General features: G+C 39.5%; 1 pseudogene; it reads right to left on the bottom strand.

The window, feature by feature from the left end:
* The window catches only part of LOC128664889 (uncharacterized), a 29052-nt pseudogene extending 2665 nt beyond the window's left edge, over positions 1–26387 (bottom strand).
* Between the last annotated feature and the right edge of the window lie 1115 nt (positions 26388–27502).

Here is a 27502-nt window from a genome sequence, read left to right as displayed (position 1 = left end):
TTCTGTCACCTATAGGTCACAATCTAGCCACACCAAGCAAGTTTGTGATTCAGTTTAGTGGGTGCAAGAGTTAATTCGCACTCCCTTAATCTGTACTAGACGTAAGAGAAATGCCCAACACTCCCTTTTCAATGCCACCCACAATAAACTATAAATCCTATAGCTCAATTGCTGCCACCACTTTAAAGGGATTTATTAAAGGGAAAATCTTAAGGAAAAACCCCAGACTTTACACATTAACTCTAGAAATACAATTTAGTAGAACATAATCTAAATTATACAGTTCTAATATTCCAGTCTCTTTCAGTAACGTGGTTCAATTATTAGACAAAGGCCAAACTTAATAAAGGAATTATTTATTATGCCAAAAATATTATGCACAATGCATTATTAATAAAAAGTTGTTACAAATAAAATTACACACGCAAAACAGTGTTTTAAAATAAAAAGGAGAAAAACAGAATTGAATACTTTACTAGATTCAAGATCTGCGCCAGGGGAATGGCAGAAGAAGATAGCTCCTTACTCTGTACAGCAGCTCCCCTTGTAAGAATGACAATCTTATTGTTAAAAAATAAGATTCTTAAACCCTACTTTTCAGAGATCAGGTTGCTTAACCACACCCTCCTGGGCGGGCTAAGAAACCCCCCTGTCTTTACAACCTTCAATAGACTAATTTCTTGCCTGAATTTATACAATCCATTATCATTCCAGCTAGGTAAGAAATTTCTATATTTACATATTTAGAACCTTTTAGTTTTATTGGGAGAATCGGTTTGATATCAAATATGCCATAGGTTGTCATATTTACCTTCCTTTAGGTTATAACAGCTTTAACCCACATATGTACATAATATACCAATGTCCTGTCAGTGAAATGGTCAGTTTTTGTAATGAAGGGCCTGTTTTGCATCAGGCATTCTATTGACAGCTGAAGCCATAAACTGTATCCTGTGTATCTCTGGGATGAAGAGCTCGAGTGGTTTTATGACTCGGTGCATACACAATAACATTTAGTGGGCTAATCAGGGGGCTTCTGGCACTTCAAAGAAAATACAAATACAAACACAATTCTTCTTGAAAACAAATAACTGTTTTGAGTGCAAGCTACACAAAGTTAACTCCTTAGCAGCTGAATCCTGAGATATTTGTGACACAAGGTAATCCTGAAAACCTGGCCTGTTGGGGAAGCCTGAGGACAGGTTTGAAAAACAGTGCTCTATCGGAATCATAAAATAAAAAAATGGGATTCCATACTCATTTAATCTCAAAAGGCTTCCCAAAATATCCATGCACCAATTGCACACCACACTGAAAATGAAGCCTCTATTTGGCCACCAAATATTTTTAAATGGGGTTGTTTTTAAAGGGACAGTGCACACCAATTTTCATATAACTGCTTGTAATAGACCCTACTATAAAGAATATGCACAGATACTGATTAAAAAATCCAGTATAAAACCTTAAAAAAACGTACTTAGAAGCTCCCAGTTAAGTACTGTTGATGAGGTTCGGCTGGGATACCCACTAAAAGGGGCTGAGAAAGCTGGAAGAGCAGACCCTTCTTCCTTTCCTGCAAATGAAATTACATATTACTCAAACAAGCAGCAGGAGTCTGAAGATTTGTGTCTACATCTGATAGTTTGGGCTTGGTTAGGAGTCTGAAAATCAGCACAATGTTATTAAAAAATAATCAAAACTATACATCGTTACAAAAACACTCCCAGATGGGCTATATAAATGTATCATCTACAAAACATTTATGCAAAGAAAAAACTAGTGTACAGTATCCCTTTAAGCTTCAGTTTTTCACTTCTAGAATTTAATACTACACGTTTAGCACTAGGTCCTGCTTTTTTTTTTTCTTTTAGAGGTACACTGTTCTCTTTTGTTTGTTGCTGCACTTGCAAGTCAGACTCTTTATCCTTTTCCAGAAGTTGTAGGTTAACATAATCTGTTTCTGAAGAATTGGCCTTTTCCATTTTTTTGCTGCTCAAGTGTGCGCAATATGCACTTGCTTCATCTCCTTGCTACACTCCTAATGCTACAATGCAATTTTGTGTTCCTAAAATGCAGTTTCATTATTAATAGAATTTTACACTTATCATAGGGTTGCCACCCGTCCCTTAAAATACAGAACACTTATAAGTTACACATGCTGCAGGGTGTGCAGGGAGGAATATGAGTAGTGCTGTCCAGAAACACAATACATGTTCCTTCCAGCACACCTTGCAGCATGTGTAACTCATAAGTGTTCAGGAAAAAACATGGCTGAGGTGGCAACCTTACTTATCACTCCATTTAAACAAATATAAAGCTTTTTCTTTTTTTTTATTGGCCTAGGCCCGTTTTTGGTATATTTAATTACACCATTTGGCCATCGGGTGTATGCAAAATACAAATAATTTGTTTTAATCTTTTTCACAAACATTGGATTTCTCACTGAAATTATTTAAACAATTTATGCAGTCATAAGACAAATGGTTTTTATAAGCTTCTCTGGGATCTCATTGGCAGACATTCATGGGTTTATCATTGCTTTTGGTGATCAGAAGAAGCTGCTTATTGCACCTGCGCACCACACTTCTGAAAGAGGAGTTTTAGGCATGTAATGGCATCCAGGGCCCATTTTGAATGGCATAACGGAAGGAATTCTCATACTTGATCCACCAAAATTAACCTGAAAACAATATATATTTTAAAAGTAGAAAACTCAAGGTATTGATCTAGGCCCATTTTGTTATATTTAATGAGACCAGTTTGCAGTCAGATCTGTGCCAAAAACGGTCATAAAACCCCCCACAAAACTCTTTTACAAGGTTTGGGTTCTTCACTAAAATTATTTACACACAACTTGTGCAGTGATAATTCAAATGATTTAAAAAAATGTTTTATGGTCCCTTCATTTAGAAATAACAGACAAGAATGGGCTTGTCATTGTTTTTGGTAATTAGAAGGCTGCTAATTGCAGCTGTGAATCACAGTTCTGAACGGGGATTTTTAGAAATGTTTGGGCAAATGGTCATAGAAGGTCTCTAATTGCAGCTGCATAGTTGCCAACATTTTAAAAAAAATTCCAGGGACACTTTGCAGCAGAGCAAGCAAGCGGGTTACTGGAGTATTGACGACCTACTGTTCAACTGCTCCACCCACTCAGTTCTGCAATCAAAACACACCCATTTGATACTAATAGTATAATTTAGACTTATCCATAGTTTATTATACAGATTACAGCACCAAGCTCTTACACCTACCCAGTCTCTGCAACACATTCTGGGCAAATGGTTATTTTTACAACACAGCATCAAAATTAGAAAGACAAATAATATGTGAACCCATTCAATAATAATAACAATATTCCATTAGGAATGAATTATAAAAAGAAATTCCTGAGGAGGAAAAAACTTAAGAGGATGCGCTTGGAACACAGGTTATCAAAGTGGGACCTACCACTTTATGATTGGGTTTGTACCCGTATGCATAAATTAAAAAAAAAAAAAAAAAAAAAAAAAAAAAAAAAAAATATTTTTTTATAAACAGCACAGTGTTTGGTATGTGTAAAAAATTATAATAATGACGAAAATAAATTGTGTGTAAAACAAGTGCTCAGGACAATTTGTGTATAATATTAGTGATACATTGAAATAATCAGATATCACAGATAAACAATGATATTTGTGGCGATTAGTAAAATATATAAAAAAAGTACTTATCAATGTCCCAAAAATTGCTGTGATGTAAAAAATAAGTGTCCAATCCTAATATGTGAACAGTGATGTGTTCAGGTGTTTGGCGTGCTCCTCTTGTGTCCCGCGGTGCGATGGGTCAGGGTGTCTAGAATGGAAGATAAACAAGGGGCGCCAACATAGTGTGAATCGTTCAAACAACAAATATAAAAGTGATGTGCAAAAAACTACTCACAAGGAAAGTGGCACCTTAAATGAATAAGGTGCGATAAAGCAGGCTGACATTCAAATTCCAGCAGTCAGTACGCTGGAGGTCTCACCCAGAGGACCTGTGGAATCCAGATAGGCGTCTAGAAAGTAGCACCCACGTTTTTCAGGGCCAATGGCCGGACCAGGTGAGCTGCAAGCTGATAGGTGTTCTCCTGCTGCACTCACGCCACCGAGACTTTTCTCCAAAAACGACAGTGTCAGTGTATGAAAGGTTCCGTGGTAAAAGTCCTGTTTCAAAAACAAGTGGATCGTGGAAAGAAGCAAAAATACCGGGTCGTGGTATAAAACAAACAGTATTTATTTTGCAACGCGTTTCTCAGTCTATTCCAGACCGTTTCATCAGGCAATGACTGATGAAACGGTCTGGAATAGACTGAGAAACGCGTTGCAAAATAAATACTGTTTGTTTTATACCACGACCCGGTATTTTTGCTTCTTTCCACGATCCACTTGTTTTTGAAACAGGACTTTTACCACGGAACCTTTCATACACTGACACTGTCGTTTTTGGAGAAAAGTCTCGGTGGCGTGAGTGCAGCAGGAGAACACCTATCAGCTTGCAGCTCACCTGGTCCGGCCATTGGCCCTGAAAAACGTGGGTGCTACTTTCTAGACGCCTATCTGGATTCCACAGGTCCTCTGGGTGAGACCTCCAGCGTACTGACTGCTGGAATTTGAATGTCAGCCTGCTTTATCGCACCTTATTCATTTAAGGTGCCACTTTCCTTGTGAGTAGTTTTTTGCACATCACTTTTATATTTGTTGTTTGAACGATTCACACTATGTTGGCGCCCCTTGTTTATCTTCCAGGAATGAATTATATTTAAATAATACACTATATATATTTATAATCTATCTGTATATATGTATGTGTGTGTGTGTGTGTATATATATATATATATATATATATATATACCGTATTTATTCGAGTATAACGCGCAAAATTTTCTACCAAACAAAGAAATCAAAGTTTGGGTGCGCGTCATAAACGAGGGCTGGGGTGGCAGTGGTGGCAGGTCCATTGAGAGCGCAGGCGAATTGTGAGTTCGCACTGCGCCTTTTCCGGGCTGCAGCCGCTCACTGTACGCGAGGGCGAAGAAAAAAAAAACGTCCCCTCGTCGCGTACAGTGGGCGTCCCGAACTGGGGGTGAGAATTCTTATTATCCGCTGTATGGTCGCCGCTTCATTTCCTCGCCCACACGTTACGGTAAGCATTGCTTTTGTACAATTCAGTGTTTTGCATACCGTAATTCAGTGTTCTTCATACTTTAATTGATATACTGGTACCCGTTAGGTGGCAACTCAGGGTATCAAGAGAAAATGTTCTGCATATGACGCTTCATTCAAGCTCAAAGTTGTTGATCATGCTGAAATTCACGGTTTACGTTGTCAATAAATGATTTTTATCATGGCCGCACGTGTTCAACAAAGTTTTTTTGTCAATTACAATGCTTGGTGTGAAACAAAATTTTATACCGATTTTGAATCGAAAATTAGGGGTGCGCGTTATACTCGAATAAATACGGTATATATACATACAAACAACTAATGTTGTGCAAAAGAGATTTTCAGGGACATTTCCAGGAACAATGGAAATCAGGGACTGTTGGCAATTATGCAGCTGTGCACCACAGTTCTGAAAAGGTATTTTTTTGATGTTTAAATAAAGGGTTAATGGCTTGATTGCTAATGCATAACTGCGTGTATTAATTTTGATGTTTTTCATGCCACCAGCTATCTGTATTTATGGCAAATTTGTTTTTGTTTTTTAAATACACAAATTTTTAGATGGCCAAATCAGCATTTTTACCAGTATTTTGCAACTGTATGATATATTTCAAAGCAATTTTTTATACATAAACCAAGATTTGATGGGCATGTCATAGATTGAAAGCATTAATCTTTCTTCACTCCCCTTTTTGAGCAATCTTTGTTGTGTTTTTGTGGGTCAGGCTGTAGGGGGGATAGAAATTGTGACATGTTTGGCAGTTAGTCTCACTATGTTCTCACATTGAAGATTTTGGGGGAATTTGTGTATTTTAAAATAAAATAATTGCAATCACCTATATTTGGTAATTTAGGAAATTTGCCAAATGCAGAGGATTCATACCAGAGGTAAGAATTAAACACTTCCATCTGAATAATATGGACAACAAGATTTTATGCCAGATTTTTCTTGCTGCAAGGATACGGTTTTATTATCTGGTCAGAGAGGTCTACTCCACCCATGTATTTGTTGTACTCTACAATGCAAACAGGTTTTTCAGCTGTCTCATTTCACCTCTGGAAGTAGCTGCCTTGGTTCCCTTGTTGTGAATCATTGTCAACATATACAGATTTTCTGTCACTAAATTTGACTGCTTGACGCTCCTGTTTTTTTTAAAGGGACACTGAACCCAAATTTTGGCCTAGATTTGGAGTTTGGCGGCAGCCGTCAAAACCAGCGTTAGAGGCTCCTAACGCTGGTTTTGGCCGCCCGCTGGTATTTGGAGTCAGTCAGGAAAGGGTCTAACGCTCACTTTACAGCCGCGACTTTTCCATACCGCAGATCCCCCTACGCCATTTGCGTATCCTATGTTTTCAATGGGATCTTTCTAACGCCGGTATTTAGAGTCGTTTCTGAAGTGAGCGTTAGAGCTCTAACGACAAAACTCCAGCCGCCTGAAAATAGCAGGAGTTAAGAGCTTTCTGGCTAACGCCGGTTCATAAAGCTCTTAACTACTGTACCCTAAAGTACACTAACACCCATAAACTACCTATGTACCCCTAAACCGAGCTCCCCCCACATCGCCGCCACTCGATTAAAATTTTTAACCCCTAATCTGCCGACCGCCACCTACGTTATACTTATGTACCCCTAATCTGCTGCCCCTAACCCCGCCGACCCCTGTATTACATTTATTAACCCCTAACCTGCCCCCCACAACGTCGCCGCAAGCTACTTAAAATAATTAACCCCTAATCTTCCGACCGCAAAGCGCCGCCACCTACGTTATCCCTATGTACCCCTAATCTGCTACCCCTAACACCGCCGACCCCTATATTATATTTATTAACCCCTAATCTGCCCCCCTCAACGTCGCCGACACCTGCCTACACTTATTAACCCCTAATCTGCCGAGCGGACCTGAGCGCTACTATAATAAAGTTTTTAACCCCTAACCCGCCTCACTAACCCTATAATAAATAGTATTAACCCCCTAATCTGCCCTCCCTAACATCGCCGACACCTACCTTCAATTATTAACCCCTAATCTGCCGAGCGGAGCTCACCGCTATTCTAATAAATGTATTAACCCCTAAAGCTAAGTCTAACCCTAACACTAACACCCCCCTAACTTAAATATAATTTACATCTAACGAAATAAATTAACTCTTATTAAATAAATGATTCCTATTTAAAGCTAAATACTTACCTGTAAAATAAATCCTAATATAGCTACAATATAAATTATAATTATATTATAGCTATTTTAGGATTAATATTTATTTTACAGGCAACTTTGTAATTATTTTAACCAGGTACAATAGCTATTAAATAGTTAAGAACTATTTAATAGTTACCTAGTTAAAATAATAACAAATTTACCTGTAAAATAAATCCTAACCTAAGATATAATTAAACCTAACACTACCCTATCAATAAAATAATTAAATAAACTACCTACAATTACCTACAATTAACCTAACACTACACTATCAATAAATTAATTAAACACAATTCCTACAAATAAATACAATTAAATAAACTAGCTAAAGTACAAAAAATAAAAAAGAACTAAGTTACAAAAAATAAAAAAATATTTACAAACATAAGAAAAATATTACAACAATTTTAAACTAATTACACCTACTCTAAGCCCCCTAATAAAATAACAAAGCCCCCCAAAATAAAAAATTCCCTACCCTATTCTAAATTAAAAAAGTTACAAGCTCTTTTACCTTACCAGCCCTGAACAGGGCCCTTTGCGGGGCATGCCCCAAGAATTTCAGCTCTTTTGCCTGTAAAAGAATAAATACAATACCCCCCCCCCAACATTACAACCCACCACCCACATACCCCTAATCTAACCCAAACCCCCCTTAAATAAACCTAACACTAATCCCCTGAAGATCTTCCTACCTTGTCTTCACCATCCAGGTATCACCGATCCGTCCTGGCTCCAACATCTTCATCCAACCCAAGCGGGGGTTGGCGATCCATCATCCGGTGCTGAAGAGGTCCAGAAGAGGCTCCAAAGTCTTCCTCCTATCCGGCAAGAAGAGGACATCCGGACCGGCAAACATCTTCTCCAAGCGGCATCTTCGATCTTCTTCCATCCGGTGCGGAGCGGGTCCATCTTGAAGCAGGCGACGCGGATCCATCCTCTTCTTCCGTTGTCTCCCGACTAATGACGGTTCCTTTAAGGGACGTCATCCAAGATGGCGTCCCTCGAATTCCGATTGGCTGATAGGATTCTATCAGCCAATCGGAATTAAGGTAGGAATTTTCTGATTGGCTGATGGAATCAGCCAATCAGAATCAAGTTCAATCCGATTGGCTGATCCAATCAGCCAATCAGATTGAGCTCGCATTCTATTGGCTGTTCCGATCAGCCAATAGAATGCGAGCTCAATCTGATTGGCTGATTGGATCAGCCAATCGGATTGAACTTGATTCTGATTGGCTGATTCCATCAGCCAATCAGAAAATTCCTACCTTAATTCCGATTGGCTGATAGAATCCTATCAGCCAATCGGAATTCGAGGGACGCCATCTTGGATGACGTCCCTTAAAGGAACCGTCATTAGTCGGGAGACAACGGAAGAAGAGGATGGATCCGCGTCGCCTGCTTCAAGATGGACCCGCTCCGCACCGGATGGAAGAAGATCGAAGATGCCGCTTGGAGAAGATGTTTGCCGGTCCGGATGTCCTCTTCTTGCCGGATAGGAGGAAGACTTTGGAGCCTCTTCTGGACCTCTTCAGCACCGGATGATGGATCGCCAACCCCCGCTTGGGTTGGATGAAGATGTTGGAGCCAGGACGGATCGGTGATACCTGGATGGTGAAGACAAGGTAGGAAGATCTTCAGGGGATTAGTGTTAGGTTTATTTAAGGGGGGTTTGGGTTAGATTAGGGGTATGTGGGTGGTGGGTTGTAATGTTGGGGGGGGGGTATTGTATTTATTCTTTTACAGGCAAAAGAGCTGAAATTCTTGGGGCATGCCCCGCAAAGGGCCCTGTTCAGGGCTGGTAAGGTAAAAGAGCTTGTAACTTTTTTAATTTAGAATAGGGTAGGGAATTTTTTATTTTGGGGGGCTTTGTTATTTTATTAGGGGGCTTAGAGTAGGTGTAATTAGTTTAAAATTGTTGTAATATTTTTCTTATGTTTGTAAATATTTTTTTATTTTTTGTAACTTAGTTCTTTTTTATTTTTTGTACTTTAGCTAGTTTATTTAATTGTATTTATTTGTAGGAATTGTGTTTAATTAATTTATTGATAGTGTAGTGTTAGGTTAATTGTAGGTAATTGTAGGTAGTTTATTTAATTATTTTATTGATAGGGTAGTGTTAGGTTTAATTATATCTTAGGTTAGGATTTATTTTACAGGTAAATTTGTTATTATTTTAACTAGGTAACTATTAAATAGTTCTTAACTATTTAATAGCTATTGTACCTGGTTAAAATAATTACAAAGTTGCCTGTAAAATAAATATTAATCCTAAAATAGCTATAATATAATTATAATTTATATTGTAGCTATATTAGGATTTATTTTACAGGTAAGTATTTAGCTTTAAATAGGAATCATTTATTTAATAAGAGTTAATTTATTTAGTTAGATGTAAATTATATTTAAGTTAGGGGGGTGTTAGTGTTAGGGTTAGACTTAGCTTTAGGGGTTAATACATTTATTAGAATAGCGGTGAGCTCCGCTCGGCAGATTAGGGGTTAATAATTGAAGGTAGGTGTCGGCGATGTTAGGGAGGGCAGATTAGGGGTTAATACTATTTATGATAGGGTTAGTGAGGCGGATTAGGGGTTAATAACTTTATTATAGTAGCGCTCAGGTCCGCTCGGCAGATTAGGGGTTAATAAGTGTAGGCAGGTGTCGGCGACGTTGAGGGGGGCAGATTAGGGGTTAATAAATATAATATAGGGGTCGGCGATGTTAGGGCAGCAGATTAGGGGTACATAGGGATAACGTAGGTAGCGGCGGTTTACGGAGCGGCAGATTAGGGGTTAATAATAATATGCAGGGGTCAGCGATAGCGGGGGCGGCAGATTAGGGGTTAATAAGTGTAAGGATAGGGGTGTTTAGACTCGGGGTACATGTTAGAGTGTTAGGTGCAGACGTAGGAAGTGTTTCCCCATAGGAAACAATGGGGCTGCGTTAGGAGCTGAACGCTGCTTTTTTGCAGGTGTTAGGTTTTTTTTCAGCTCAAACAGTCCCATTGTTTCCTATGGGAGAATCGTGCACGAGCACGTTTTTGAGGCTGGCCGCGTCCGTAAGCAACTCTGGTATCGAGAGTTGCATTTGCGGTACAAATGCTCTACGCTCCTTTTTTGGAGCCTAACGCAGCATTTGTTTGAACTCTCGATACCAGAGTTAAATTTATGGTGCGGCCAGAAAAAAGCCTGCGGAGCGTTAACAGCCCTTTTACCGCCAAACTCCAAATCTAGGCCTAAGTCTTTCGCAATTCAGATAGAGCATGCAATTTTAAGCAACTTTCTAATTTACTTCTATTATCAGTTTTTCTTTGTTCTCTTGCTATCTTTATTTGAAAAGAAGGCATCTAAGCTTTTTTGGGGTTTCAGAACTCTGGACAGCACTTTTTTTATTGGTGGATGAATTTATCCACCAATCAGCAATGACAACCCAGGTTGTTCACCAAAAATGAGCCGGCATCTAAACTTACATTCTTGAATTTCAAATAAATATACCAAGAGAATGAAGAAAATTTGATAATAGGAGTAAATTAGAAAGTTGATTAAAATATCATGCTCTACCTGAATCTTGAAAGAAAAAATTTGGGTTCAGTGTCCCTTTAAATGAATCAATTAGTGGACTTATTTTATATATTTTGTCAACATTTGTGTCAGTGAAAAGTAGGGCCTGTCAGTTATACGTAAAGTGGAGAAAACTGTGTGATTTCATAATTTGCTCTGGTGATTACTGCTGGGAACATATTTTTAATTCCGATTCCCAATGTTTTTGGGATCCAATTATACTTTTTGTAAAACTCTTGGTAAGTTATGCTCTGTGTAAATATTAGTTTGACAAGAAATTACTTCTAAAAAATTACAACAAAATTACAAAGTTTATTATTTTCATTTGTTTATTATTTCTTTAAGTGGGGCACCCAATTACAGTCCGATAACAGGAAGAGTCTGCGGGCTTCCCACTGATTAGCAAAAAAATTAAAAATAAAAATAAATAAAAGACAGAGGACAGTAAATCTTTAGGTGGCAAATAAAGTAATAAAATAATAAAGTAATACATCCCCACCGATCCTCTAACATCCACCCCAAGTGAACCTTGGGTAATGGTTTATACATATATATGTATATATATATATATATATATATATATATATATATATAGTCCTGATAAGTGCACTCTCACTCCAATCTTTTGTGACGTTTCGGGACAAACCTTCCCCTTACAGTAATGACTTGGCCAAACCAAAATGATACATTTTACAAGTGGAGCTTAATGAAAGAACTCGCCAAAAAATATTGGTTTATCATCCACACACATAATGAATTGCTTAAAGCAGAAACAAGAGAAACAATTTTAAGTATGAATAATTAAACATTTTGTAAAGTAGAATTCCCCTACAGAAGAAGCCCTTATTTAAAATTCAAACACCTCCAGGCAAGGAAGACACAATTAAATATATTTGTTGTGGTAAAGTATGTTATTGAGGCAGAATCTGTTTAAACAAATTGGCTACTAATATTTTTATATTTATTTGAGATCATTATAAAGTATTTGTACACAATGATTGGGGTATACTTTACTATACAATTAATTGACAAATGAATTGATACAGGAGAAGTGCGGGAGCTGTAATTAATCAACCAGCACTGGGATGAAGACGGACCGTCGCCGCCACGTAGGAGCCAGATTCAACTTTGGTGAGTACAATCTTTGGGGTTTAGTGATAGGATTTTTTTTGGGTGGGTTTTATTTTTTTTTTTTTAGAATAGGGTTTTGTTTTATTTTTGTTTTTTTGGGCAGCAAAATAGCTAAATGATAAATTTGATGGTATTTTTTTGGGGGGGATAGGGGGATTACTTGTAGAATGAGGTATTATTTATTTTAATAAAAAAGTGCTAAATCACTTTAGGCAATGCCCTACAAAAAGTCAGTCTAAGGGCTATTGCTGTAGTTTATTGGTATTATAGTTTTTTTTATTTTGCAGTGTTTTTTTTCTGTAATCGTATGTTTCCCCCTGTAACTGTAGAGGTTTTTATTTTTTTCAGGTAAGGTTAGTTTTTTTTTTGGGGGGGGGTAACTTAGGGAGTGTTAGGTTAGGGGGTTAGCTGGTTAGGGGATTTAGATGTTAATAGGTAGTTTGTGATGGGGTTGTGGCGTTTTAGGGGTTAATAGTGTAGAGGGTAGTTTGTGATGGGGTTGTTGCAGATTAGGGGTTAAAGGGATATGAAACCTAAAAATTTCCTTTTGTGATTGAGAAAGAGCATACAATTTAAAAAAAGTTTCCAATTTACTTCAATTATCAAATTTGTTTCATTCCCATGATATTCTGTGTTGAAGAGACACCTAGGTAGGCATCTGGAGCAGTACATGATAGGAGATAGTGCTGCCATCTAGTGCTCTTGCAAATGGATAACATTCTTGCAAACTGCTGCCATATAGTGCTCCAGAAATGTGCCGGCTCCTAAGCATACGTCCCTGCTTTTCAACAAAAGATTACCAAGAGAAAATAGACAAAGTGATAATAGAAGTAAATTAGAATGTTGTTTAGAATCGCATGTTATATCTGAATCATGGAAGAATCTTGGTTTTATATCCCTTTAATAGTATAAGAGTTTTTTTTGTGATGGGGTTGTGGCGGTTTAGGGTTTAATAGTGTAGCATGTAAATTGTGATGTGGGGATCTGGCATTTTAGGGGTTAATAGTGTAGTGGGGTACTTTGCAGTGGGCCTTGTGGCGGTTTAGGGGTTATAAGAGTAGGGGATTATGGCGATTAGAGTTAGCATGCGAGTATGGGTGTTAGATTTTTTTCTACTTCTCTCGCTCCATTGAAATCTATGGGGGTGCATGTTAAGACGGTTGCCATATTCTAACTTCAGCTCTTTGCGAGTGTCAGGCTAGCGTGCAAGTGAAAAAACATAATTTATGTAAGAACTTACCTGATAAATTCATTTCTTTCATATTGGCAAGAGTCCATGAGCTAGTCACGTATGGGATATACAATCCTACCAGGAGGGGTAAAGTTTCCCAAACCTCAAAATGCCTATAAATACACCCCTCACCACACCCACAATTCAGTTTAACGAATAGCCAAGTAGTGGGGTGATAAAAGAAAGGAGTAAAAAGCATCAACAAAGGAATTTGGATATAATTGTGCTTTATACAAAAAAACATAACCACCATAAAAAGGGTGGGCCTCATGGACTCTTGCCAATATGAAAGAAATTAATTTATCAGGTAAGTTCTTACATAAATTATGTTTTCTTTCATGTAATTGGCAAGAGTCCATGAACTAGTGACGTATGGGATAGCAATACCCAAGATGTGGAACTCCACGGAAGAGTCACTAGAGAGGGAGGGATAAAATAATAACAGCAATTTTCTGCTGAAAATTAATCTACAACCGAAAATATAAGTTATTCTCATGATGAAAAGAAAAATCTTAATCATAAGCAGAGGAATCAAACTGAAACAGCTGCCTGAAGAACTTTTCTACCAAAAACTGCTTCTGAAGAAGCAAATACATCAAAACGGTAGAATTTAGTAAATGTATGCAAAGAAGACCAAGTCGCTGCTTTGCAAATCTGATCAACTGAAGCTTCATTCTTAAATGCCCATGAAGTGGAGACTGATCTAGTAGAATGAGCAGTAATTCTCTGAGGCGGGGCCTGGCCCGACTCCAAATAAGCCTAATGAATCACAAGCTTTAACCAGGATGCCAAGGAAATGGCAGAAGCCTTCTGACCTTTCCTTGAACCAGAAAAGATAACAAATAGACTAGAAGTCTTCCTGAAATCTTTAGTAGCTTCAACATAATATTTCAAAGCTATAACCACATCCAAATAATGTAAGGATTCTTAGGATTAGGACTCAAAGAAGGGACAACAATTTCTCTATTAATGTTGTTAGAATTCACAACCTTAGGAAGAAATTTAAATGAAGTCAGCAAAACTGCCTTATCCTGATGAAAAATCAAAAAAGGAGATTCACAAGAAAGGGCAGACAATTCAGAAACTCTTCTAGCAGAAGAGATGGCCAAAAGAAACAACACTTTCCAAGAAAGTAGTTTAATGTCCAAAGAATGCATAAGCTCAAACGGAGGAGCCTGTAAAGCCTTTAAAACCAAATTAAGACTCCAAGGAGGAGAGATTGATTTAATAACAGGCTTGATACGGACCAAAGCCTGTATGAAACAGTGGATATCAGGAAGCTTAGCAATTTTTCTGTGAAATAAAACAGAAAGAGCCGAGATCTGTCATTTCAAGGAACTTGCAGACAAACCTTTATCCAAACCATCCTGAAGAAACTGGAAAATTCTAGGAATTCTAAAAGAATGCCAGGAGAATTTATGAGAAGAACACCATGAAATATAGGTCTTCCAAACTCGATAATAAATCTTCCTAGAAACAGATTTACGAGCCTGTAACATAGTATTAATTACTGAGTCAGAGAAACCTCTATGACTAAGCACTAGGCGTTCAATTTCCATACCTTCAAATTTAATGATTTGAGATCCTGATGGAAAAACGGACCTTGAGACAAAAGTTCTGGCTTTAATGGAAGTGGCCAAGGTTGGCAACTGGACATCCAAACAAGATCCGCATTCCAAAACCTGTGAGGCCATGCTGGAGCTACCAGCAGCACAAACGATTGTTCCATGATGATCTTGGAAAATACTCTTGAAAGAAGAACCAGAGGCGGAAAAATATAAGCAGGTTGGTAACACCAAGGAACTGCTAATGCATCCACTGCCTCCGCTTGAGGATCCCTGGACCTGGACAGGTACCTGGGAAGATTCTTGTTTAGATGGGAAGCCATCAGATCTCTTTCTGGAAGTCCCCATATCTGAACAATCTGAGAAAACACATCTGGATGGAGCGACCACTCCCCCGCATGTAAAGTCTGACGGCTGAGATAAGCTGGATTCCGCCCAAGCAAGTATTCAAGATATTTCTTCATAGCTTGGGGACTGTGAGTCCAACCCTGATGATTGACATATGCCACAGTTGTGATATTGTCTGTCTGAAAACAAATGAACGGCTCTCTCTTCAATAGGGGCCAAGCCTGAAGAGCCCTGAAAATAGCACGGAGTTCTAAAATATTGATTGGTAATCTTGCCTCTTGAGATTTCCAAACCCCTTGTGCTGTCAGAGATCCCCAGACAGCTCCCCAACCTGAAAGACTTGCATCTGTTGTGATCACGGTCCAGGATGGATGAACAAAAGAGGCCCCCTGAATCATACGATGGTGATCTAACCACCAAGTCAGAGAGAGTTGAACATTTGGATTTAAGGATATTAATTGTGATATCTTTGTATAATCCCTGCACCATTGATTCAGCATACAAAGCAGGAGAGGTCTCATATGAAAACTAGCAAAGGGGATCGCGTCCAATGCTGCAGTCATGAGACCTAAAACTTCCATGCACATAGCCACTGAAGGGAACGCTTGAGACTGAAGGTTCCGACAAGCTAAAACCAATTTTAATCGTCTCTTGTCTGTTAAAGACAGAGTCATGGACACTGAATCTATGTGGAAACCTAAAAAGGTGACCCTTGTCTGAGGAATCAAAGAACTTTTTGGTAAATTGATCCTCCAACCATGTCTTGAAGAAACAACACTAGTTGATTTGTGTGAGATTCTGCAGAATGAAAAGACTGAGCTAGTACCAAGATATCATCCAAATAAGGAAACACCACAATACCTGTTCTCTTATTACAGAGAGAAGGGCACCTAGAACCTTTGAAAAGATTCCTGGAGCTGTGGCTAGGCCAAACGGAAGAGCGACAAATTGGTAATGCTTGTCAAGAAAAGAGAACCTCAGAAACTGATAGTGATCTGGATGAATCAAAATATGAAGATATGCATCCTGTAAGTCTACTGTGGGCACATAATGCCCTTGCTGAACAAAAGGCAGAATAGACCTTATAATCACCATTTTGAAAAATTGGCACTTTTACATATCAATTCAAAATGTTAAGATCCAAAACTGATCTGAATGAATTTTCTTTCTTGGGACAATGAATAGATTTGAATAAAACCCCAGACCCTGTTCGTGAAATGAAACTGGCATGATTACCCCAGATAACTCCAGGCCTGAAACACACTTCAGGAAGCCTGAGCCTTACTGGGCTTGGTGGAATGCGTGAGAGAAAAGATCGTCTCACAAGCGGTCTTACTCTGAATCCTATTCTGTACCCCTGAAAGACAATACTCTGAATCCAATGATTTTGGACCGAATTGATCCAAACATCTTAGAAAAAATCTAATCTGCCCCGTACTAGCTGAGCTGGAATAAGAACCGCACCTTCATGCAGACTTGGGGGCTGGCTTTAATCTCTTAAATGTCTTGGATTTATTTAAATTTGAAGAAGACTTCCAATTGGAAACAGATTCCTTGGGGAAGAATTAGATTTCTGTTCCTTATTTAAGAACGAAAACGGTTAGAAGCTTTAGATTTACCCTTAGATCTTAATCTTGAGGCAAAAAAATTCCCTTCCCCCCAGTGACAGTTGAAATTATGGAATCCAACTGTGATCCAAATAATTTATTACCTTGGAAGGAAAGAAATAGCAATCTCGACTTAGAAGTCATATCAGCATTCCAAGATTTAAGCCACAAAGCTCTTCTAGCTAAAATAGCTAAAGACCTAGATTTAACATCAATCTTGATAATATCAAAAAAGGCATCACAAATGAAATTATTAGCATGTTAATAATGCTAGACAAATCATGATCCGATACTTGTTGCGCTAATGTTTCCAACCAAAAGGTTGAAACAGCTGCAACAATAGCCAAAGACATTGCAGGCCTAAGAAAAAGACCTGAAAATAAATAAACTCTGCTTAGATAAGATACAAGTTTCCTATCTAAAAGGATCTTAAAAGAAATACTATCTTCCATAGGAATAGTAGTACGTTTAGCAAGAGTAGAGATAAACCCATTGTTAGGGGTTGATGTGAACCTGACTGGAGCCATCTTGTTCCTGGCAGCCATCTTGTGATTAGCATCCATTTTGTAATGATTAGACTTTATTATAAGGGTTTATTCTCTAGTAAGAAAATATATGCTTGTTATTGTATTTTCCTTAGCTGGTTAGCCTTGTAGAAAGTCCCTGGCCTCACGCCCAGAAGAATGTTATATCAATAAGATGGTCATGCAACTTTTTTGTCTTCGCAGATGCATGGTTTATTATGACTATCAGATATTGTTTATGAGCTAGTGAATTTCCAGAATCACACTGTGTTTAACTGTGTATAACTGTGTAAAATGACGCGGCCATAACGTGTCATCCCCTTAACCCCATATGCTGTTACTGAAGTCTATAAGACATGCTTGCACTGTTCAATAAACATGAATAGCTTTGGATCATTGCTGCGTGGTCTGAATCTGTTCTAAGGAGATCCTTATCAGATAATCTACATCTGCTTCAGGTGGTACAGTGGGCCCGCAGCTTCGGCCTGACCTGACACTCCCCCCACTGGGAATAATACCTATCAATTCTGGTGTCAGTTTGTGGGATTCGCAGTCGGTGTGTATGAGTGTTTTTACCATGCTTTCCCTCTGTGAATCTGAACCTAAATTTAGTCTTGTAATAGGTGTTGGTAATATATGATAAAGGGTTAAGGGGTTCCTGCGGTTGAGGCGCAGGTTTGCGGAGGTTAAAGTCCTGCCGGCAGTTGTGATAACCCCTCCAGCCAGGTTAATAGTCCTGTGCTGGTTTACGACAGGTATTGTAAGTCCTGTCTGTGATAAGCGCGCAAGAGATAAGAGTTAGCATGCAATTTGACGGAAGGTTTTAAGTTAAGTTCCCCGTGCGAGTTGGCAGTGCTTTGTCACAGTGAGTGAGACTCACGTGTGTTAAAGTTTTCCATATCCATTCCTATAATAGAGTTTTGTTACCCACCTGAAACTCATGTTTGATATCTGATGCTTGCTTTGCTTATTTGTTTTTTACTGCTAAAATTTTTTGCTGTGCTTAGAAAATATTAAGTGGCTATGCATGTTATTATTGTTGCTATTATTGTGTTGAGGAATGGGATCTGCTTATAGATAATAATGCACAGGGAAGAGTACATATGTAATGTCTACAAAAGGGTTAACACTGTTAAAGACAGTTTCAGTCAGTAAGCACTGCTGTGTAAATTTAATGAGCTATCTCTGTGCTAAAGAATGTAGCGGGCAAAGAAGGGGGGCCGCCACTGAGCGCACATAGATCAGAGAACAGAAAAAAAACTGTTACAGCAGCTCCGTTTGTAAAGCTTTTTGTTTGCTTGCAGTAATGAAAAGGAAATTTTGTATATTGTGATGCATGATGTGTGATGGTCTGTCGGTTCTCACTGTGGCTTGTATGACGTGTTACAGATTTACTCTAAACCAAAAACAGAATGTATTATTTGAAATTTTTGTCCCAATCTAAGCAAAAATGGCCATTCTGCACGGATTCTGACTGAAATACATTTTAAACTTGGTGAAAAGTTAATCTTGTGGTATTTTTATATGTCTTTTTTATACTATGAAAGATATGTTTTCCCGAGAAGGGAAAGGAAAAAAGGGGGAGTGATTTCTGGTATGCGAGATGAGATGGGCTTGTGTGTCTGTATCGCTGTAAAAAAAAAATGTTTCTTTCTGTTTCTCTGCTGGGAAATCAGACGTTGTAATGAGGTATTTTGAAGTCTTATTGTTACAACTTTAAAGTCATAAGCAGGTTTTTTTAAGTACGTGTGGTATTAATAAGCAGTTTTAGTTTTAAGTGATAATTGTTTTTCAGCATATAAATATATGATATTGTTTTTTGGCAAGTGAAGTATATTATTTGGACATAATTGTGATTGTATTGGGGTGTGTACTCATCTTGTGCTGTTTCTGTTTGCTTCTTAGACTCCGTCATGACTCGAGTGTCTGCTTGCCATGGGGATCCACTGGTTGCCTTGTCTACCCCATGAACAAACCATCAGATTTCCAGCATCTCCCTGCGGAAGAACACTGGATAAGCACCCCTAATGCAAATGAACTGTTGGAGAACTGTATTATAGCAAAGTTTCTGAGGAAGGTGAAGCGCTCTAATTGGACAAAGACTGTTCTTCAAATGATCAGAGGCCACCTAGAGACAGTTGTGCTGTTACTATGTCATGCTTTACTGTGGAGAAGGAACTGTTGGACATATTGGGGGTGCTAGCAATGCAGGTGGAGAAATAAAAGATGCAGTGTTGTTTGGGGGTAGATGGGGGGCTGGTTGGGTCTTTGTGCGGATAGACCGGTAGTTTTGGGGAGGCTGGAAGGTAGACGGAAGGTATTGGAGAGACCGCACCTATGTGCAGTGACAAATTGTGCCCTATTAGCCTATAAAAGTATATCACGACATGTGAATATTTTTCTCTTTAGTATTCTCACATAGAGTTCTGTTACCATAATATAAGGCTTTACTAATTTTCTATGCCTGTCTATTTTTATGTTATCCTGTTAGAATAAAAGAGTGGAATGTTAGGGGTTAATGTGAACCTGACTGGAGCCATCTTGTTCCTGGCAGCCATCTTGTGATGATTAGCAGCCATTTTGTAATGATTAGACTTTATTATAAGGGTTTATTCTCTAGTAAGAAAATATATGCTTGTTATTGTCCTTAGCCGGTTAGCCTTGTAGAAAGTCCCTGGCCTCACGCCCAGAAGAATGTTATATCAATAAGATGGTCAGGCGACCTTGTTGTCTTCGCAGATGCATGGTTTATTATGACTATCAGATATTGTTTATGAGCTAGTGAATTTCCAGAATCACACTGTGTTTAATTGTGTATAACTGTGTAAAATGACGTGGCCATAACGTGTCATCCCCTTAACCCCATATGCTGTTACTGAAGTCTATAAGACATGCTTGCACTGTTCAATAAACATGAATAGCTTTGGATCATTGCTGCGTGGTCTGAATCTGTTCTAAGGAGATCCTTATCAGATAATCTACATCTGCTTCAGGTGGTACAGTGGGCCCGCGGCTTCGGCCTGACCTGACACTCCCCCCCCCCTGGGAATAACACCTAACACCCATCTTTGGGGATTTTTTCCCAAAACTCCAATCTTAACTGCTGGCAAAGGATACAATTTTTAAAACCTTAAAGAAGGAATAAAAGAAGTACCAGGCCTATTCCATTCCTAAGAAAACATATCAGAAATAGCATTAGAAACTGGAAAAAACCTCTTGATTTCATTTCTCTCTCACCTAGTTTAAATAACTTACCTATGCAACCTAAACTTGTGCATTGAACGATAAATATACCCACAACTCATTTATGCTGAAAAATTGTATCAGGTTTCATGTATATGGACTCATTGTTATCACACTGTTGCATATGTAACTGTTTCAATTCTGCATTGTATGCAGCGATTTTATGTTCAATAAAGCTTTTGAAAAAAAGAAAAAAAAAAAAAAAAAAGAAACTGGAAAAACCTCTGGAATAACCACAGGAGGTTTATAAACATAATTTAAATGTTTACTAGTTTAATATCAAGAGGACTAGTCTCCTCAATATCCAATAATGAACACTTCATCAACAAAGAAGGAATGTACTCAATTTTAATTAAATAAGTAGATTTGTCAGTGTCAATATCTGAGGAAGGATCTTCTGAATCAGATCCTCATCAGAGGAGGATAATTCAGTATGTTGTCGGTCATTTGAAATTTCATCAACTTATGAGAAGTTTAAAAAGACCTTTACATTTATTAGAAGGCGGGATGGCAGACAAAAGCCTTTTAAATAAAAACAGCAATAAATTGTTATAAATTCACAGGTATATTTTGTACATTAGAAGTTTAAAGAACAATAGCAGGCAATGTACTGATGGACACATTCTCTGCATGTAAAGGTTTATCATGACAACTTATTACAAAACACAGCATTACAACAAATGTACTTAGCTTTGGAAGAACTGATATCAGTTAGCAGGATTCCAACAGTGACTTCTGAGACAGGATCAGAATGAGACATCTTGCAAATGTAAGAGAAAAAACAAAAAGCAAAATGATAAATTTCCTTATATGTCAGTTTCAGGAATGGGGGAACAAATGCAAACAACATAGCCCTCTGAAGAGAAAAAAAGGCAAGAGGCATATAGGAATGGGGTTTAAATAATGAAAATATTTGGCGCCAAGTATGACGCACAAACAAACAGAGACATTTTTTTGGCGCTAACAACATCCGGAAATGACACACTCGCGTCATTGAAGACGCAACCTTGTGAAAGGACTTGGCGTCAACAAAGACGCCGGAAATTACAAATTTGCGTCATCGAATGTAACTCTGCGCCAAAAAAATCTTGTGCCAAAAATGACGCAATATAGTTTGGCATTTTGCGCCCTTGCGAGCCTAATTCTGCCCGCAAATTTAAAATGTCAGTCAATTTGAAAAAAGACTATACACCAGGTAAGAAATAAGTTTTCCTAAAAAATGCATTTCCCAAATATGAAACTGACAGTCTGCAAAAGGAAATATACTGAAACCTGAATCATGGCAAATATAAGTACAATACATATATTTAAAACTTTATATTAATGCATAAAGTGCCGAACCATAGCTGAGGTGTCTTAAGTAATAAAAGCATACTTACCAAAAAGACACCCATCCACATATAGCAGATAGCCAAACCAGTACTGAAACAGTTATCAGTAGAGGTAATGTTATACATGAGAGTATATCGTCGATCTGAAAATGGAGGTAGGAGATGAATCTCTACGACCGATAACAGAGAACCTATGAAATAGATCTCCTGTGAGGAAAACCATTGCATTCAATAGGTAATACTCCCTTCACATCCCTCTGACATTCACTGTACTCTAAGAGGAACCGGGCTTCAAAAATGCTGAGAAGCGCATATCAACGTAGAAATTTTAGCACAAACTTACTTCACCACCTCCATAGGAGGCACAGTTTGTAAAAACTGAATTGTGGGTGTGGTAAGGGGTGTATTTATAGGCATTTTGAGGTTTGGGAAACTTTGCCCCTCCTGGTAGGATTGTATATCCCATACGTCACTAGCTCATGGACTCTTGCCAATTACATGACAGAAAAAATAACTGATGGATATGATGGCGGCTACGCTTTTAGATTGCTTCTGCTCTACAGAGTGAGGGACTTAGAATTGTTCCCTACAGATAATAAATGTTGATTCCACTACCTTCAACTGAAATCAATCATACACAAAACAATAGGGAGATACTCAAATACTGCAGAATCAGGCCTAGACAGGATATGTCTAGCTAAACAAAAAATGAAAGGAATTATTGGTCTATTATATCCACTTATTAATAGTCCTCCCACACTACCAAAGTCAGGTTTCATGACCAAGGGCTCCACTAAAGACGCAGCGTGGCCTGCAAAATCCTACGCTGCCGGATTTTACGCGGTTTTGGTATTACATATACGGCGTAGTATACAAGTTAGCACGTATATTTCACCCTTCGGCCGTATTTTTTATCCCCATAGACTAACATAGAACAGCCACGCAATTCGGTATCCAATATACAGCGTAAGGACTTACCTGCGCAGAATTCAGAAAATCTACTCCATTCTCATCTCGCCACATATTGCAGGCGCAGCAACCCTTCCACTGACTAAAAAAACCAATGTAACTCCCTGGAAGCCTTAACAAACACATACATTTAAGCAGCATCTCAAGGTTAAAGGGACAGTATACTATGATATTGGTTTTCTAAGGTTTATTTGTGTATATGAAATAGCTGATTTTGTTGTTTGAAGCCACTAATCAAATGGATTGAGCTTGTAGGTATAATCAGATCTCATCACTTTATCACATTGTGGACATATACTTGCTTACTTACTTTATATTTGTTCTTAAAACAATCAACAATACTTGGAGGAGAGAACAATGAGAAATCATAATTGTATTACCTTTATCTCTTTAGAACCTACTGGAGTGTAATTTATTCTAATGTTAACACAGCTTGGCATTGATGCCAAAATATATAAAGGGACAGTCAAGTCCAAAGAAAACCTTCCTGTTTCAAATAGGGCATGTTATTTCAAACAACTTTCAAATTTAATTATAACACTTGCTTTGTTCCCTTGGTATTCTTAGTTGAAAGCTAAACCTAGGATGGCTCATATGATAATTTCTAAGACCTGCTTGAAGGCCGCCTCTTTGCAATTGTGTCAAACCAATCACAGACAACACAACCTCTCACCTTCATCCTTAAAACACCTGGTAATGCACACCTATCAGTAACATCAGTATTATATATACCCATGTGTTAATTTATATTGGATGTGAGATACATTGATTTACATCTTAGAAGTGAATATTACTATATGTACCCTTCATAAACAACTATTGTGGATGTGAGTTATAGTACAAGAATATGTCATAAACATTATAATATTACCTGCTTTATTGCCATTTCCACACAGGTCATATTATATTTTTTAACAATATTAGTGTAATAAAACACACCTCACATGGATGTTGATGACAATTATATGGTAAATAAGAGGACAAGATTTATGGTTAACTATAAGAATATTTTTCTTTTTTGGCTTTTTGGAGGAGGGAGCTGAGGTGACTGTAGTGGATTTCCTTGTTCTCCTGGTTTGAGAAGATTCTGGTGTTTCTGCTGGTGTGCTGGCCACAGATGATAGGCTGGAGGCAGTGTCCTGCTGGTGTGTAAAGTGCTCAACCAACACACCTAAGAGTTGATTTTGTTCTCTCCATCTATTGTCCATTTGCATCTGCATATCAGACAGAATTTGCATAATCTGTGACTGGTTATGAACCCTTGCACTTAACAATGCTGCCATGTCCCTCTGTAGCTCTATACTACGTTGCTGTATCCTCTCTTGGATCCTGATCAACCTTTCATGGTTCCTGAAGAACCTCTCTTGGCCTCCTTTGTATGCTCTCGGTGCTTGTTATGAGTCTCCTCTGGAGTGCAATGTATTCCTCACCCAGGGGAGAATATCATGCATCCACAGGCTCACAGGCTTGAGCAGCAGGGCTTCTAGGTGCTTGAGGGGCAGGGTCACCTGCATCTGTTGGTGCTTGAGGGTCAGGGTCACCTGCATCTGCTGGTGCTTGAGGGGCAGGGTCACCTGCATCTGCTGGTGCTTGAGGGGCAGGGTCACCTGTATCTGCTGGTGCTTGAGGGGCAGGGTTGCCTGCATCTGCTGGTGCTTGAGGTGCAGGGTCAACTACATCTGCTGGGTCACCAGCTATATCTGCTAGAAGTGCAGCTGTAGATTCTGCTATATTTCCATCTGCAGATGGTGGAGCTCGTCCAATTGATGAGGATGGTGGAGCTCGTCCAATTGATGAGGATGGTGGAGCTCTCATGGTTGGTTGATAGTCGCAATGATGACCTGTGTGTGACCACTCAGCCTGTCCAATTGGCACTTCCTGTGACATTGTCTGTGGGTAAAATCCCTGACTGCCATGAGATTGTGTTGTGGGCGGGGGGGGGGGTAAATACATAGACCCTTTATGGCTGTCTTGGCTCCCCCTCAAAGCCAAAGGGAGGATATTCCTATGGCCAGAAATCTTGCCAGGGGTCACTCCCGGGTCCTCAACTGAAGCCATCCAACCATGCTCATGCCTGGGAGCATACTGTTCTTGCGGTTGCCTGAAGACTGGTGGTGGTGGCATGGATGTTTGTATCCTCATGACAGAAGGTTCTGTGAAGGAGTCAAAGGATGAGAGGGATTAGTACAGTCAGATACAGTCAGATGTATGTCCACGTGGGCATACAATATACATTGATACATGCTATGGCCTATACTGATTCTCATGTCAAACTCTTTAACATGTGTCCTGTGTTATTCTGAGACATGTTAGTATTGCACTATTCCACCTCATATTATGAATTGCATTGTGTTAAGTAGCAGTAAGGTCAAATATAATTGTAGATGTTTTTGTTAGTAGGCTAAATACCATGCTCCTCATTGTGTAAATGAATGTGTGATATTAAAGGATGTTATATCTCAAATACATATAATACTGGTGTGTGGGATGTTACTCACCAGCATGATGTGCTGTGGTTGCAGCCCCTGAGTCACGAGCCCCTGGAAGTCCACAGACTGCTGTGATACTCAGGGACCTGCGTATCATCTCCTGCCAGATGTTAGACTCAATATCCAGGGATGGACCACTGCCTGTTCCCTTCTGGTGCATAGCTTCCTGCCCCATCTTTTCTTTAACCCGCCTCTTGCAGTCATTCCCCCGCTTTTTCAGGCCCTCAACAGTCCTCCTCTGCGGGGCTACACTGTTGACGGCATTCTCTACCGCCAACCATGCCGTTTTTCTCCTTTTGGCAATGCCTTTGCCCTTCTCCTGCCCGAAGAGGTCACTGTAATTATCCATGATGGCCTGGACAAGGGCAACATTTTCATCAAATGAGAAGTTTGGACATCTCACCCTCTCATCCTCCATGGACACTTGGCTTCCTCCCTGTGATGTCCCTGGTGTGGGTTAATCCCTATCCTCTCCATCCTCCCCCCTTCTGTCCCCATGTGCACTCTCTGTCCCTCTCCTAGATGTGCCTGCTCTCTGGGACTCTCGGGCATCTCCCCTCCAATCATCCCTTCTAGCTCTCCCTCTCCCCACTCCACTTACTCCCTGATGGGGGGCCCACTGCTCCTCCTGTCCTCTCCAATACTCCTCTCCCTGCCACTCCTCTCCCCTCCTCCCCTCCTTCCTACCTCTCCCTGCCATCCTCACACTAAATCACACTGTAAAAATTAAATTAAAAAAGTGTGGTGTATTTGTATATGTATGTATGCATGCAATATGTAAAAATATGTGTACGTGTACAAGCTTAATCAAACAACAATGCGACCGAACTAACTCCTCTGTTTGCGACTCTCTCTCTACTCTTAATAATCCTCAATGAACAATCCATGCATCCACAGGCTCTTGAGCAGCAGGGCTTCTAGGTGCTTGAGGGGCAAAGTCACCTGCATCTGTTGGTGCTTGAGGGTCAGGGTCACCTGCAGCTGCTGGTGCTTGAGGGGCATGGTCACCTGCATCTGCTGGTGCTTGAGGTGCAGGGTTGCCTGCATCTGCTGGTGCTTGAGGTGCAGGGTCAGCTACATCTGCTGGGTCACCAGCTATATCTGATGGTGCTAGAGGTGCAGCTGTAGATTCTGCTATATTTCCATCTGCAGATGGTGGAGCTCGTCCAATTGATGAGGATGGTGGAGCTCGTCCAATTGGTGAGGATGGTGGAGTTCGTCCAATTGATGAGGATAGTGGAGCTCTCATGGTTGGTTGATAGCCCCACTGATGACCAGTGTGTGACCACTCAGCCTGTCCAATTGGCACTTCCTGTGACATTGTCTGTGGGTAAAATCCCTGACTGCCATGAGATTGTGTTGTGGGGGGGGGGGGGGGTAAATACATAGACCTTTTTTGGCAGTCTTGGCTCCCCCTCAAAGCCAAAGGGAGGATATTTCTCTGGCCAGGAATCTTGCCAGGGGTCACTCCTGGGTCCTCAACTGAAGCCATCCAACCATGCTCATGCCTGGGAGAATACTGTTCTTGCGGTTGCCTGAAGACTGGTGGTGGCATGAATGTTTGTATCCTCATGACAGGAAGTTCTGTGAAGGAGTCAAAGGATGAGAGAGATTAGTACAGTCAGATATACTGTATGTCCACGTGGGCATACAATATACATTGATACATGCTAGGGCCTATACTGATTCTCATGTCAAACTCTTTAACATGTGTCAGTGTTATTCTGAGACATGTTAGTATTGCACTATTCCACCTCATATTATGAATTGCAATGTGTTAAGTAGCAGTAAGGTCAAATATAATGTAGATGTTTTTGTTAGTAGGCCAAACACCATGCTCCTCATTGTGTACATGAATGTGTGATATTAAAGGATGTTATATCTCAAATACATATAATACTGGTGTGTGGGATGTTACTCACCAGCATGATGTGCTGTGGTTGCAGCCTCTGAGTCACGAGCCCCTGAAAGTCCACGGACTACTGTGATACTCAGGGACCTGCGTATCATCTCCTGCCAGATGTTATACTCAATATCCAGGGATGGACCACTGCCTGTTCCCTTCTGGTGCATAGCTTCCTGCCCCATCTTTTCTTTGACCCGCCTCTTGCAGTCAT

Source organism: Bombina bombina, chromosome 1 (genome assembly GCF_027579735.1).
Source record: "Bombina bombina isolate aBomBom1 chromosome 1, aBomBom1.pri, whole genome shotgun sequence".
NCBI lineage: Eukaryota > Metazoa > Chordata > Amphibia > Anura > Bombinatoridae > Bombina > Bombina bombina.
The sequence above is the reverse complement of the archived record's forward strand: the minus strand, read 5'-3'. Positions and strand labels throughout refer to the sequence as shown.